Source organism: Mustela nivalis (assembly GCF_964662115.1).
Source record: "Mustela nivalis genome assembly, chromosome: 2".
NCBI lineage: Eukaryota > Metazoa > Chordata > Mammalia > Carnivora > Mustelidae > Mustela > Mustela nivalis.
The window spans coordinates 27,371,410-27,386,432 of NC_139021.1; the positions used below are offsets into that span (position 1 = coordinate 27,371,410).

At 34.1% G+C, this 15,023-nt stretch overlaps 1 long non-coding RNA gene across 1 annotated transcript in view; it reads left to right on the forward strand.

The window, feature by feature from the left end:
• Positions 1-15,023, forward strand: part of LOC309859413 — a 169,083-nt gene that overhangs the window by 93,935 nt on the left and 60,125 nt on the right. The window contains exon 3 of the long non-coding RNA XR_014308675.1: positions 6,485-6,569. This is a non-coding gene — a long non-coding RNA (uncharacterized lncRNA). The remainder of the gene's footprint in view (positions 1-6,484; positions 6,570-15,023) is intronic.

A 15,023-nucleotide genomic window follows, 5' to 3' on the forward strand; every position in this document is an offset into this window, starting at 1 on the left:
AGGGCCACATTTATGACCTCCTTTAACTATAATTACTTCTTTAAAGGGCCTATCTCCAAATCGAGTCATATTAAGAATTAAGGCTTGGGGCGCCTGGGTGGCTCAGTGGGTTAAGCCTCTGCCTTCGGCTCAGGTCATGATCTTGGGGTCCTGGGATCGAGTGCCGCATCGGGCTCTCTGCTCGTCAGGGAGCCTGCTTCCCTCTCTCTCTCTCTGCCTGCCTCTCCATCTACTTGTGATTTCTCTCTGTCAAATAAATAAATAAAATCTTTAAAAAAAAAAAGAATTAAGGCTTAAACATACGAATTTGGGGGAGGCAATTCATTTCATAACAATATGAAAAGTATAAGTAGAATTAAACGTTTGTAATAGGTAGAATTTAAGTAGAATTTATAGAAAGTATATAAGTAGAAGTTAAAGAAAGAAAAGAAAATGGCAGAAAAAAAGGTTGAAAGAAATGGTAGCTAACAATTTTTCCAAACTGAAAACAAGGAATTAAGTAGCAGTTCCAAGATGCATTATAATACCCAAGCAAAATAAATCAAAGAAAATTCCTCCTAGGTATATCAAATTAAAATACCTGAAAATGAAAAAAAAAAAAAATTGAAAAAAACCACTAGGTCATGATTCCAGGGTCCTGGGACTGAGTATGTCTTTGGGCTTCTTACTCAGCAGGGAGCCTGCTTCTCCCTCTCCCTCTGCCTGTCACTCCCCCTGTTTATGCTCTCTCTTTCTCTCTCTGACAAATAAATAAATAATCTTAAAAAAAAAATGTAGATACAAAATGAAGATTGATTGATTTAAAAATACAATGTGTGGAAGGTTTTGAAAAAACAGTAAAAATACATGTAGCATAGGAGATCTGACAAGTTATATGTATGTAAAATAATCTAATGTTGTATTATCTGGATAGTTTGTAAAAGTAATAATTATATATTAGATTCTTAAAACCAGGGCTGCATATTTAAGTTTATAGTAATCATTTGAAGAATAATAAATGAATATATGTACAAATCCTAATAGGAATACAGACCAATAAAATTAATCAATTAATAATGAAAAATAGTTACCTTAAAAAAGAAACACTAAAGTGTGGGATAATTTAAAGTCAAAGAAAAATAATTGTAAGAGGAAATATTTAAACCAATATATCAGATTTTACATTCAATGAAAATGAATTAAATATACTAAAGAATAATATTTTCAGTCTGTAAAAAACATTTCTATCTAAATCCTCCTTAATGAAAATATAAACCTAAATATAATTACAGTTATTTTGAAAGTAAAAGGAAGGGGAAAAGAAATGCCATGCATATAGATACAAAAGTAGGTTTTTGGAGATTCAAGGAAACCTGCCACAGAATCAAGAGAAATCTAAGATATTGTGGTATGTTTACATCCAGGGTAAAAAAGAAAAAAAAAATGGATTTTTGAGTAATAGAATTTGCAAAAGTGGCAGAGAGGACAAATAGGTGTCAAATTAGCCACTCTGTTTAACCATAAGAAGGTTATTAGCAAGCTAAAGGATAGATGCTTTGGCGGATTATTGGATGGGAATTCAAATTGCTGTGAGTTGTGGAATAAACAGGATGGATTTAGGAGTGGGAGTGGGAGAGAGCTATGTGTTAATTGAGGTACACATTTGGTCTTAAAAGGGTGATCCTTAGGATAAACAGAAAGGTATTGTGGGTTTGAGGACTTATTTGTAGGAAGATGAGGATACTCCCATGATTTTTTTTTCCTGTTTTCTCTGAGAGAGATTTTAGGATACTGAAATTCCTTACTGAAGTGTTAGTGTCATCCAAATGAGGAGCACATCAGTGAAATGTGAAATTTTAATATGTATTTTAACTGTATATTACTCCTGTATTTATTTTCAAATTGTCCCTTTCCATCTGATTTTGTAGGTATCTCTTAGGTATTTTGTTCCAACTATTACATTGTCTACAAGAGTGGCTACTGGCAAATTAGAGCCTTATACTCATTGTCTTAATATTAGTGTCACAGAGCAGAACAGTGTCCCACTGGACCCTAAGACGGACCTTGGTGAAAGTAAAAAAACAATACATAAAAATAGACCCAGAGTGAAAAGCAAGAACGGATTTGAAGCAGAAACCAAAAGTCAACTAGTCATTATTGGGAAAGAGGATAGTAAAATCAGAAATTTAAAGGGGATATATTTTGAGAGGAGAAAGTCTTAAATTGTCGTGGTTATCCTTAAAGAATGTGACAAATCCCTTCACAGTCACTGTAGCCCGTGAACTGGGATTGCACACAACTTTACACACTATTCTATGTTTGAGTTGTCTCATAAAACCACATATTAAAATATGGGACAAAATTGGGCTTACATATACTGCATTTTTATTTTTAAATGTCAACATATTCATCTAATACTCTTTGTCTTAGAGAAGATATAAAAGCATTTTAACAAATTATAAGAAAAGATGTAAGCATTAATAATGATATATATGCATTATGTACACATTATATGTACATGTGTATATGTAAATATGTCTATGTAAGTTGTATATGTACACATTAAATATCTATAAGCATGTTTTATATATAGGCATAACTGTGGGTATCTGTGTGTGTGTGTATTTATATATATAAAATACATATATAATTATATATATACATACAATTCTGAAAGAAAGAAAACTTGTGAATGGATAAAAATAATATATTTTCACCCACAATTATAGTTTGAAGATAAACTCGTCATACCAGGAAAAATATTATAAATACTTTGATCAGATAATAATTATTTCTTTCTAGAGAAATACATACCATTTAGTTTATTGTTAGAAAATCTGATGGTTTCTAATTTATAGTGCATAAAATTTTATACTAAAAGCTCTTGATTTCACATTGCTTACTCATTCAGTTTGTTCATTTGTTTGTTTTACATCACAGGGTTTTTCATCCTCTTTTTGTTGCTTTTGGTTTTGAATTATTGCTTGGGAGAGCTTACCACCTACCCAGGCGCCCTATGAAGAAAGCCTGTATCTTACAGCTCTGCTATGTTTAGCTAAAAATTTTCCCTCAAATCTCTTCCAATGGCATCTTCCCTGCACTCAAAATGTGATTGATTATTTTGACAGTTTATTTTGTTGTACTTGTAGAAAGTTATCTATTTCTGAGATTTCCAACTTCCATTTCTATTTCTACTTAATGATTTGATGTATAGCATCTCTTTGATCTATAGCTAAAACATACTTTATCACTAATTCTCAGTTGAGCTTTTCATATATCAAGGGTGGCCTTTAGAGATTTTCTTACCTATGGATTTCGTATCACAGAAGCTAAGGGAAGGGCTTCCATTAAAATAATTTATTTCAGGCAATAATCCCAATGAAAATGATAGTGAAACTGGGGGAAGTGAAATGGCTGAAGTAAAAGCAAATCATAGGTTGTACTGTTAATCTAGTGAACACACGGAGCAATTGGAACTTATGCTCTTTAGGACTACCTGAGGACCATGCTACACGTATCTCAGAACTGCCGGATACACGGCAGAGAATATTTGCTACTGACTCTCATCTCCCATTGGTCAGTGGTTGTTTCCAGGGTTTTAATACCCTTGCATTTCCAGATTTGATAAAAGTGGCTCCTTGAAATATATACTTGTGAGTCACGCAGTGGCAGTGGCAGTGGCGTGTATATTCCTTAACAGAAAGCTGAATATAATGTGTAGCTGAAGCAAAGGTCAGTCAGACTACCCTCACTGGCAACAGGTTGGCCCAAAATGGGGGCTCTAAAATGTGGGATAGGTTATTAATTATCTGCTCTTTTTGTCATTCAGATATACTCATTTACTACATTAAATTCTTCCTATTAAAAATCTACAATGTGGGTATTTGGTGGCAATCTATAAAAATACACTTAATACAGGACATTTAATAGTTAAAACTACATTTTACTGGTGCTCTTTACTCTGCTCTCTATCCTTACTGACATTGATATTTAGTGTATTACTCATTCTAGATATCTTCAACCTTTATTAGCATTATGGTTCTTCCCTGATGGGACTCTCTAAAACTTTATCTCAAAAAAGACAAACTACTGAATTACTTTACCTTTGTCACACTGTTTTTGAAGTAACTGTCTTTGAAGTAACATGGCTATCACTGGAGATCAATTATTAAAAGATATCCTTTTGTATCCTGCTTCCAGAATACTCTTTCCGTTGCCATAGTGTAGCAGCATGATGGTAATAAAAGTCAATTAACACCACCAATATAGTAACATCTAACTTTACTTGTTAGTTCACAATCGTGAGAAGCCACAAAAGGTATTATAGCTTCAGATTAAGTGGAAAAATTACTGATAACCAACAAGAAGGACTCTTAAACCCCGCAAACCAGGTTTTTTTAAATTCATCACAGCCCAGTGTTGTGGGAATGAGACAGAGCACAAATTCCTAAGTGTTTTGTTGGAAAGAATACAAAGAGTGCCAATTCTATGCTTGCTTCTTCATTCCTGGACCAATGGTGTAAGGGCCTATTTAGCCAGAGCAATTCCATCCAGTTAAACAGTGATTTTGGTTTTTATGCAGTAAAACTTAAATGACCCTGCCCCCCACTCAGGGAACCTACTTAAAAGCAAGTCGGGGAAACCAGTCCCAGGTAACAAAGCCCAAATGCAAGGGCGGGTCAGGCCAGGTGGAGACATCCAATCAGTGGGGCACACATACTCTCTCCCTAGCTACCAAGGAGTGTGGGTCCCGCCTTATGGGCACCAATTCTGACCAAGGTGATAGGCTAGTTCAGATATCTACTAGGGTAAATTGTAATTCAATTGGCCACCTGTGTGTGATCTAGCATGACTGTGCAGCTTTCTCTGTGTGTTACAATCTCATTGGCCACCTGTGTGTGGCCAGGCCCAACCACATGGCCCTTGCCCTTTAAAAGTTAGTTGGTAAGGTAGGGAGGGGTCAACTCTTTGTAAGAGATGTCCCTGACCAGTTGGTTTGATTCTTGATGTTTGGCATGAAATAAAGTTTTGTTTGACCTTTGCTTTGTGTCAGTCTTGCTCTTTTGATCACGGACCCATTATTGGGGGACCTAACAATAGCTTCTACATTTTGGGGACTCTGAACCAGATATTAATCACCATTTCAGAAAATATAACATAAGCTTGAAAAGAGTACTTAAACTCTCATATTATCATTATGCTAGCACCATACCAAAAGACTATGCCAATAATTTATCACATTGGTAGCTTATTGATGTAGGATATCTATCTCTCTCACGCACTCTTTCTCAGATCTCTCTACCTACTTATCTATTCATATTCATATTCTCCATATATTTTGTTATATCTATAACAAATATATACATATACATGTGTAATATATATAATTATAGATTGCATATATCATTGCATATATCATTGCTTATACATATTATACATTATGTACTAAAATATGTATGTGTTTTGTGTGTGCATATTTGGAGCTACTACAGTTGCTGCTTTATTAATGGTTCTTCTCTGCAGAACTGAGGAACTGAGTTATCAGGTGCATCTAACAAATCAGAATATGCTCTTTCGTGAGTTAGTGTTTACCCATTTTATCACTTCCATTTGTGATTAAAGTTTATGAAAGGTCAGTTGAAGAATATTTGTCATGAATCTTGGCGTCCGTAGTCCTCGTGATGTGTTATATCTGTATCTATATCATCCTTGTTCTACTGTGTCATCTATAGCTATATCATCTATTTATCCATCTCTATATATTAAATACATATATGTTTGTTAGATTGTATATATGTATATAAAGATATGTATGTTAGAATGTATAAATGCATAATATAAACGTGTGTATATGTATGTTAGAATGTAATTATGTATGCATGTTAGAAAAAGTTGCTGTTCTGGTTCTTTATCCATTGCTACAAATTTGGTTCTTAGTTCTAAAAGGCTATTATGTAAGATCTCATATCAGAAAACCAGACCTTAGTTAGGATTGCAGTAGTTGTGGTGGCAGTGGTACTCTGGACAGAGAGGGCAAAATAATTTCTGAAATAGAAAATAATCCCCAGAAAGAGAAATCTCTCTCATTTCCAGGATGGATGTATTCAAAATAATTTTGTGGAACTGAATGTTGGGTTTATTAAAGAATAATACCACATTGAGGGTTTAACTTCTGGCAGTTTGGCAATCAAGAGTGGCAAGATAAACCAGCATTAGTGAAAAGGACAACATGCAGTGAAGTCTGTGTCACTCTATCCCTACCTCTTTGTCCTCTGTGTTTGTAGAATTTTGATTTAATTAATGGATTACCCAAAGATAGAGTCTAGTTAATATCTCCAGGGAAGGTCTTTCTGTCTACCTTGTAGCTGAGTGGTGGTTCTGAATTTATTATTCTCTGTTAGCATTGAGGTAAGATGTGCATGCTTTCTGCCAATTAAATAGATCCATCTGCATACCTCTTTTCCAAACATCCTTGTTGCTCATCATTTAATCTTTGTCTTTTCAGCTTCCAACAAACCTGCTGCATCATTTGATGCTGTCTTCAAGTCTGTGTACGTCTATACTTCAAGCAACTTCTTTCTTCATAGAAAGTAAGTGACTAAAAATGTTACTTAAAGACTTGGGGGAGGTTTTCCTTTCACCACTCTTCTTCTAGATTATCCTTAAGTGTAGTTGTAGTGTGAATGTAGTCTGTTTTTTTGAGTATGAACATATGGAACCAATCTATCTATGAGCCAACTCAAGATTTTTTTTTTCCTCTTCCTGTTATACATAAGGAATTTTAAATGAGTAAGTAGATGTAGACTGAGAAATGTTGGGGTCCCTGAGGTAGGTGGTTTGTGGACTCTGGTATACACATTAATGCAATTTATTTGTGCCCTCTAAACTTTCTCAGGACAAAGGAGATGTAACATCTTCATTATAAAAGAGATTGCTGCTAAGCCTACTTGACCTTATGTGTGGATGGCTCACATTTTGTATTCCACAGCCCTCAAAAGTTTGAGGACGTTGTTTCTTGTTCTTCTAGTGTCATACCTAAGAATCTACTGCTAAATCACAAAAGCACAGAGAAAGCAACAAATTTGGAGACTTAATACTCAAATTTTAATCAATATAATACACTGTATTAATAGAATGAGTAATAAAAGCCACATGTTCATCTCCATCAATACAAAAAAAGCATTTGACAAAACCAGCATGGTCATGATAAACACACCTAATAAACTGGAATAGAAAGAAAGTGATTTCCTCAAGCCTGATAAAAGTTAAGAAAATCCCTTAACTAGCATCCTGCTCAATATTGAAAAACTGAAAGTCTTCCCTCTAAGTTTAAGAAACTTCCAGTTTTTCAACATTGAGCGGGATGCTACCCGAGGGTTTTTCTTAACTATAGAGAGCAAAGTGAGGTTTGCTGGGGGGGTAAGGGGTGGGGGGATAGGGAAATTGGGTGATGGGCATTGAGGAGGGCACTTGATATAATGAGCACTGGTATTAAGTGCAGCTGATAAATCAGTAAATACTATCCTAAAATTAATAATACACTCTATATTAACTAACTTGAATTTAAACAAAAACAAAACAAAACAAAAGAAAAAGGGTCACATATAAGGTCAGTCAGAAGAGGATGCAACTCTTGATCTTGGGGTCATGAGATTAAGCCCCACATTAGACATAGAGATTACTTACAAAAAAAAAAAAAAGACAAAACCAAAATACCTATATTCATTATAGAAAAAGAAGACTTCAGAATTAGGAAGCTTACTAGGGATAAAGAGCATTACATAATGATAAATTTTAATTTTTCAGCAAGGTGAGAAAACCCTAAACATTTATGCATCTTACAAGAGAGTATCAATATAAATGTAATGGAAACTGATCAAATAATGAGACAAAATAGTTAAATGCACTATTATCAAATACTATAATATATAATATTACATTATTATTATAGTATTTGAGAGTTTACTACCTTATATCACTCTAAGTAATAACATAATATTATCCTTAATTCATTAAAGTAATCATTTGAATTACATATTATTGATTGATATCTTCACTTTATAGATAGTTAGAGAGAGCCGATGAGAGCTTAAGTAGTAGGTCCCAGTCAGGTAGCTAGCAAGTCACGCAAGATGTGTTAGCATCAGACTGCTATGGAAGATATTATCTAGAAAAAACTCCTTCGGTAAAAATGATATAATTGAAAGACTGCCTAGTCTTGATCAGTGGCTCTCGAGTTATAGAGAGGGCTTGTTTGATAACCTTACAAGAAATAAGATTACCTTGAGGAGTCAGTGTTATACATATACATATATCCCTCACCTTTTTGAACATGGATAAATTTTGGAACATGGCATGAGTTCTGTTATGCAATTTATGAAAAAGTGTTCATTTGAGTATGTGTGCATATGGGGGTTCGTTCAGTTTTGTCTACTTGATTGTTAAAGGCTATGGCAGCATGTGTAAATATGGAGGAGGTAATAGGACTACAGAGCTAAGGTGCGGGGTCACCAACTTTCCCCACCTGTTCCTAAATTTATGGAAGAAATTAACTTTTTTAAAAAAAGATTTTATTTATTTATTTGACAGAGAGAGATCCCAAGTAGGCAGAGAGGTACACAGAGAGGGAGAGAAGAGGAAGCAGGCTCCCTGCCAAGCAGAGAGCTCGATGCAGAACTTGATCCCAGGACCCTGAGATCATGACCTGAGCCGAAGGCAGAGGCTTAACCCACTGAGCCACCCAGGTGCCCCAGAAATTAACTTTTTAGAAGAGAAAAATAAAAGTAGAGGGCTATGGTCAGCATTTTGTAGGAAAACAACACTTAAGAAGGGAAGGGAAGTATGTGAAAATAGTATGGCCAAAAAAGAGGGGGATCGCCTGTAAGGTTTAGAACTGGAAGCCACAGAAAGACAGACTTTGAGGACAGAGTGAAAAGGTATCTACAGTCAAGTCTGCAGAGATGGAAAAAGCAAGATCAGGAAATAACTGTTACCTTGGCTTTTAGCACTCCCAGCCATCCAGAGTTAAGGAGAGAATGCAGGAAGAAGCCTGTGAGAAAGTTCAAACAATATAAGCTACTATTTTGAGAAAACAGACTGTGAAAGGGAAGAGAAAATTCAGCACCTGGAAGGAGGCATAGATGAGAGCAACTTCAGCCTATTGACTTTATAATGGAAGGTTGGTGATTGTAATATAACTCATTCTAGGTCCCCATCATAATTTATGTAAACATTATCAAAATGGGGAGGGAAAATTTCATATTCAGCACAATACTGGCAATATGAAAAGACTGCAAATTAGCCATAGCTGAATGTTAAGGAAATATTTAACTCAGCTGACCTTTGAGAAAGAAACAAAGGAACCCTACCTCCCTTTTTATTCCTGCCAAGTGGAATGCTGGAGCTTTTATGATACATAAAGAGTCTCTTCTACCAGAAACAATGACACCTCTTAAGTGACTGAAGCTATTGAATGAATTTCTAAGGCTTTCTTATGTAGGCACATCAAGGGGAAGCATGTAAAATTACATTATAGTAATACAGAATTGTAATCTTTGTAGAACCACAAAGGAAAAGAGAATGGTTATATTACAAATTGGTTCCACCTCTTTGAGCCTAAGAACTGGTTTAAAGTGCCTTATTTACAAACACTTCAAGTTTGTATTCTTAATCTTTTATGAATTCAGTGACTAGAAAAGTCATTAAAGTCATTATATTTAGATTCTGATGTTTGCTATCACATTGCAGTTTATACTTTCTAAACATATCAGCATTACTTATTTCTGCTTGAATATTGATAACATAGCTTTAAATATTTTCTTCTGAAGGTATTGTTAAATATATCTGTGCATTGGTAGACACAGAACATACTAAAGTGTCCAGTAAGAGTAGAATGTTTTCTCTATTAAGTAAAACTCCATATATTTCTGAGTTTTATCTAAAAGAATTAAAAATGAAATCCCAGAGATATTAGCATACCCATGTTCATTGCAGCACTGTTCACAATAGCTAAGATGTAGAAATAACCTAAATGTCCATTAACACACACACACACATATACACACACATTCATGTATACACATATATATGTGTGTATACATGAATGTATATATATATGAATAATATTCAGTCTTAAAAAGGAAGGAAATTTCACCATATGTGAAATCATGGGTGAACTTTGAAGACATTATTCTAGGTGAGATAAGCCAGTCACAGAAGGACAAACAATATGATTCCGTTTATATAACGTACCTAAGTTACATTTATAGAAACAGAGAGTAGGATGGTGGTTGCCAGGAGTTATGGTGAGGGAAAAATCATAGTCACTAATCAGCAGGTATAAAATTTTCATTATGTGGGGTGCCTGAGTGGCCCAGTGGGTTAAAACCTCTGCCTTTGGCTCAGGTCATGATCCAGGGTCCTGGGATCGAGCCCCACATCGGGCTCTCTGCTCACTGGGGAGCCTGCTTACCCCTCTCTCTCTGCCTGCCTCTCTGCCTACTTGTGATCCCTCTCTCTCTGTCAAATATATAAATAAAATCTTAAAAAAAATTTTTTTCATTATGTAAGATGAATAAATTCTAGAGATATGCTATACAACACTGTGCTTACAGATAACAATACTATATTGAACACTTCAAAATCTGTTAAGGGGTGCCTCGGTGGCTCAGTGAGTTAAAGCCTCTGCCTTCTGCTCAGGTCATGATCTCAGGGTCCTGGGATAGAGCCTGCTTTCCCCTCCCTCTCTCTCTGCCTACTTGTGATCTCTGTCAAATAAATAAATAAATAAAATCTTAAAAAAAAATCCAAAATCTGTTAAGACAGTAATCTTTTGATAAGTCTCCACACTACAATAAAAAAAAAAAAAAAAGAAAGTTCCCAGGGGTAGGATGAAAAGATTTCAAAACCCAATTTCTACTTCCAGTAGAGTATCTCATTACAGGCAAGTTAATTTCAGCCTTCCCCAGAAAATCATTTTGTCTCCAACAAAATCATTAATTCATCATCTCTATTTTACCATACCTTACATACGATCTTACTTTAAATAAGTAAGATGATTACTTTATTGTCCTATACATCACATAGGCATTCATTTTAATATACAAGTTCAAATTACCCTGAGAAGATCCTAGGTATGACACTTCTATTATCATCATTTCCTCTCATTTTCTTTCAGCACTTTCATAATTTTATGCATATAATTAATGCTCCAATAATCTTGGTGATAAAATAAAAGAAAAATTCTAATGCCATATTTATTGTTTATGGTACCATCTTTTTTCAAGTGTTCTGGTTCTTAGAAACTTGATCATTAAGGAATACTATTACTAGAGAGTTAAAAGTATATTCTGTTTAATTATCCAGTTTCCCATAACATCCAAATATTTTTTCACTATTGGCATTAACAGTGAGATATAAATATTAATAAGTATATTTATTTTAATATTGAGTAAATTTACTATATGTTAAAGTATGAAACTTTAGGAGAATAAGAACTATAAAATCAACATTCTCTTCCAGAAAATTAAAAAATAATCATCAAACAAAATATAATCACCATGGCATGTTTTTTCATTATTGTTAAATTCAATTAATGGCATCTCTTAATTTATGAATTTCCTTTGATTTAATTTGTCTTGACAAATATCAATTTATCTGTTTATTTGACAAACATTTATTATGTATAAGATAAAGTAATAGTTACTGTAGAAGACAAAATCAGTTCAAGGAAAGATGTTTTCTTGAGTTTAGTAAAAAATAGAATAATTTGACCTAAGTAAGTTTTAAAGAATATGTAATTCACTAAGGAGATGTTTGGAATACAGTCAGCAAAGTCAGAGGAATATAAAACTTCATCTGCCCAAAGAAGCTCTTGACGGTGTGTAACCAGTGAACTCCACATTGCTAAATCCCTAGTCAATACCTGTTTCTCTTCATCATGAACTAAACTGCAACATCTGGCATCTTCAAGGACTTCTGTTGCATTAAACTGTCTTCATTCTCTTCCTGATATGCTGACAGCTCCTTCTTAATTGCCTTTCCTCCTCATCTTCACAAACTCTGCATTATTATATCTAAGCCTCTGTCCTAGAGTGTTTTTTTTTTTGAAGTATCTCATGTCTTTAAGCCTATGCATGTGTAGAGCACTCCCAAAGTTGTAACTCCAAGTCCTACCTCTTGCTGAACTCTAGTTCTGTATACTCAACTATCTTTTAGTTATTTCTTCTTGTATATCTAAAGGCATCTCAGATGTAGCATGTAAGGAACTGCTCATATGATTTTATTTTGCTCCCCAAACCGGTTCCTCTTTAGTATTTGAAATCTGATTAGTAGATGTTAACTCCCTCCCTTTAGTTGCTCAGAACCACAACTTCAGATGACATCTGTGACCTTTCCTGTTCTTTGTTCCTTAACCGTATTCAGTTCTGTTGTCATTCAAAATATGTTAAAAAAATTATCCTGTCTTTTCACCATGTTTATTGTTATACCTCAATCCAAGCCACCATCAGTTCACAGTGAAATTACTACAATGGTCTTTCTTATGAAAATAATCAAAATATTTTAGCCAGTGAATGAGATAAGAAAATAAACTAAGTATATAAAGATGAAGGAAAAACAGGGGCACCTGGGTGGCTCAGTGGGTTAAGCCTCTGCCTTCTGCTTGGGTCATGATCTCAGGGTTCTAGGATCAAAACCCACATGGGCTTCTCTGCTTATTGGGAAGCCTACTTCCCCCCCTCTCTCTGATTGCTTCTCTGCCTACTTGTGACCTCTCTCCCTGTCAAATAAATAAATAAAATCTTAAAAAAAAAAGATGCAAGAAAACAGTAGATAAAATGGTTTTCATTTAAGCTGATACATCCAAGTTGTATTCAATCTTAAGGAATCTAAACCTCTTTTCTTCACAAAACAAAATCCTAGAGCTAATTAGCAAGGTGACTAGGGTTACATATATCCTGTTAGTCTGCACATTTTTGTATTCTTATAAGAAACAATCCATTACTGAAGAAAGCAATTCTATTTGAAATAACATCAAGAATTACAATGTACTTTGAAATAAATTGAAAAAAATTGAAGAAATGAAATGAAATGAAAAAAATTGAAAAAATGAAGACCTGTACCATTGTAAATGAAAACACAATGTTGGAAGATGTTAAAGAAGATGTAGATACTTGGTGAATATACTATGTGCATGGATTGGAGGTTTCAATAATTTTAAAGTGCCAGTTCTTCCTAAATATATGTAGAGATTTAAGCAATTATACTATGAAAATCTTGGCAGCCTTTTTTGTAGACACTGACAAGCTGATTTTAAAATCCAAAGAACCTAGAATTAATCAAGAATGGTCTTGAAAGGAACTTATACTATCTGGCTTCACAAATTCCAATAAAAATATGTAAGACATTATGGTGCTGGCATTAGGAAAGATATATAAAACAAAGGAAGATTAATAGTCCAGAAATATTTCTGATGTAAGTTCATGAAAAGATGCTCAATATCATTTGTTATTAGGAAAATGCAAAGTAAAAGCACAATCAGATATACCTGCATGTCTACTAGAATGGCTAATATTAAAAATAATGACAAAATCATGTATTAGAGAGGATGACTAGAAACTGGAACTTTCCTGTGTCACTGGTGGAAAGGTAAAATAATACAGACACTACAGCAAACGTGATAATTCTTATCTCCATGATAAGAAAAAAATTAAAAATAATTTATTATTGGGGGGTAGTAGAGCAACGCACAGTTACTGTCTTTCCTGAGGATATGCTAACTTTCCAACTCTATCATACTGTAATCTGTATGGACCTTTAACATGTTGATATTCCACAGAGCATCACATGATTTTACTGTACCAATAATAGCATACTAATCAGAACTGGTTAACCAGAAGTGACAGTTTTGATGCATGTTCTAGTAAGACCCATGTTTGCAAGGAGATTATAATAAACTCTGCAAAAAGAGGTCTTACCTAGTTGTGACGATTTCAGGAGTTCAATGACTAGTCATATTGAAATATTTCTCTAAGGTGAAAAAGAAAACAAACAAGGTATTTCACTTTACATGCCCTTATCTGGAAAAGAAAACACCGAGTGTTTTCTTTTCCAGATAAGGCATCTCTTCGCACATCTTCTGCACTCTTAGTTTATCTCTAATTGGCATTTATTAATGCTGTTTCTTCTCTCAACCATTATCTATTTCTTACAAAAAAAGATCATTTAAATAAAGTAAAAAAAAAAACTTTTCTCCCCATATAAAAATGCAAAAATCTTGAGGAAAACCTATTGGAGTGCCTGGGCGGCTCAGTTGGTTAAACATCTGCCTTTGACTCAGGTCATGATCCCAGGGTCCTAGGATCTAGCCCCAGCTCAGTGGGGAGCCTGCTTCTCACCCCCTGCTTATGCTCTCTCTCACTCAATAAAATCTAAAACAAATAAAAATTAAAAAATAAATTGTAAATTGTGAATTCCCAAATTTCATAATCTCAGAAGTCTAAATTTGAAACAATAATAGAAACTCAACGAATACCTAGCCGAATACTAGCTTCTTATTACATATAGCTATTATAACATTGAATAGTGTTGTATATAATATGGCTATTACACCAACTAACTCTTTATTATTATATGCTTATTTTACTCAGTTTCTGTACTCCACCCCATGAATATCATGAATGGAACCATTAGCTCTGTATCACTTTATTAAAGTACATACGTCATGCAGTTTAAAAATATATAACTCTCAAAAAATAATATTGTTATTCTTCTTTACATTTTAAGACATTTTAAAACATTGCAAAAAGTATAATTTTTAAGAGGTTCTCAAATGAACTTTCCACTTATTCTAGTCCCTTCTGTGGGTCTTACAAAGTCTGGACTTCTCAAAAATCTGTGTTCCTCTGAATTTATGCATTTTGGAAATATATGTCCCTAGAATACATGAGTCCATGCCCACTTTTCCAGCAGTGTTGACTTTTACTGAAAGTTTGGGAAAAATACATTATTTTAATATTAAAAATCCACATATATTATTTAAGGTA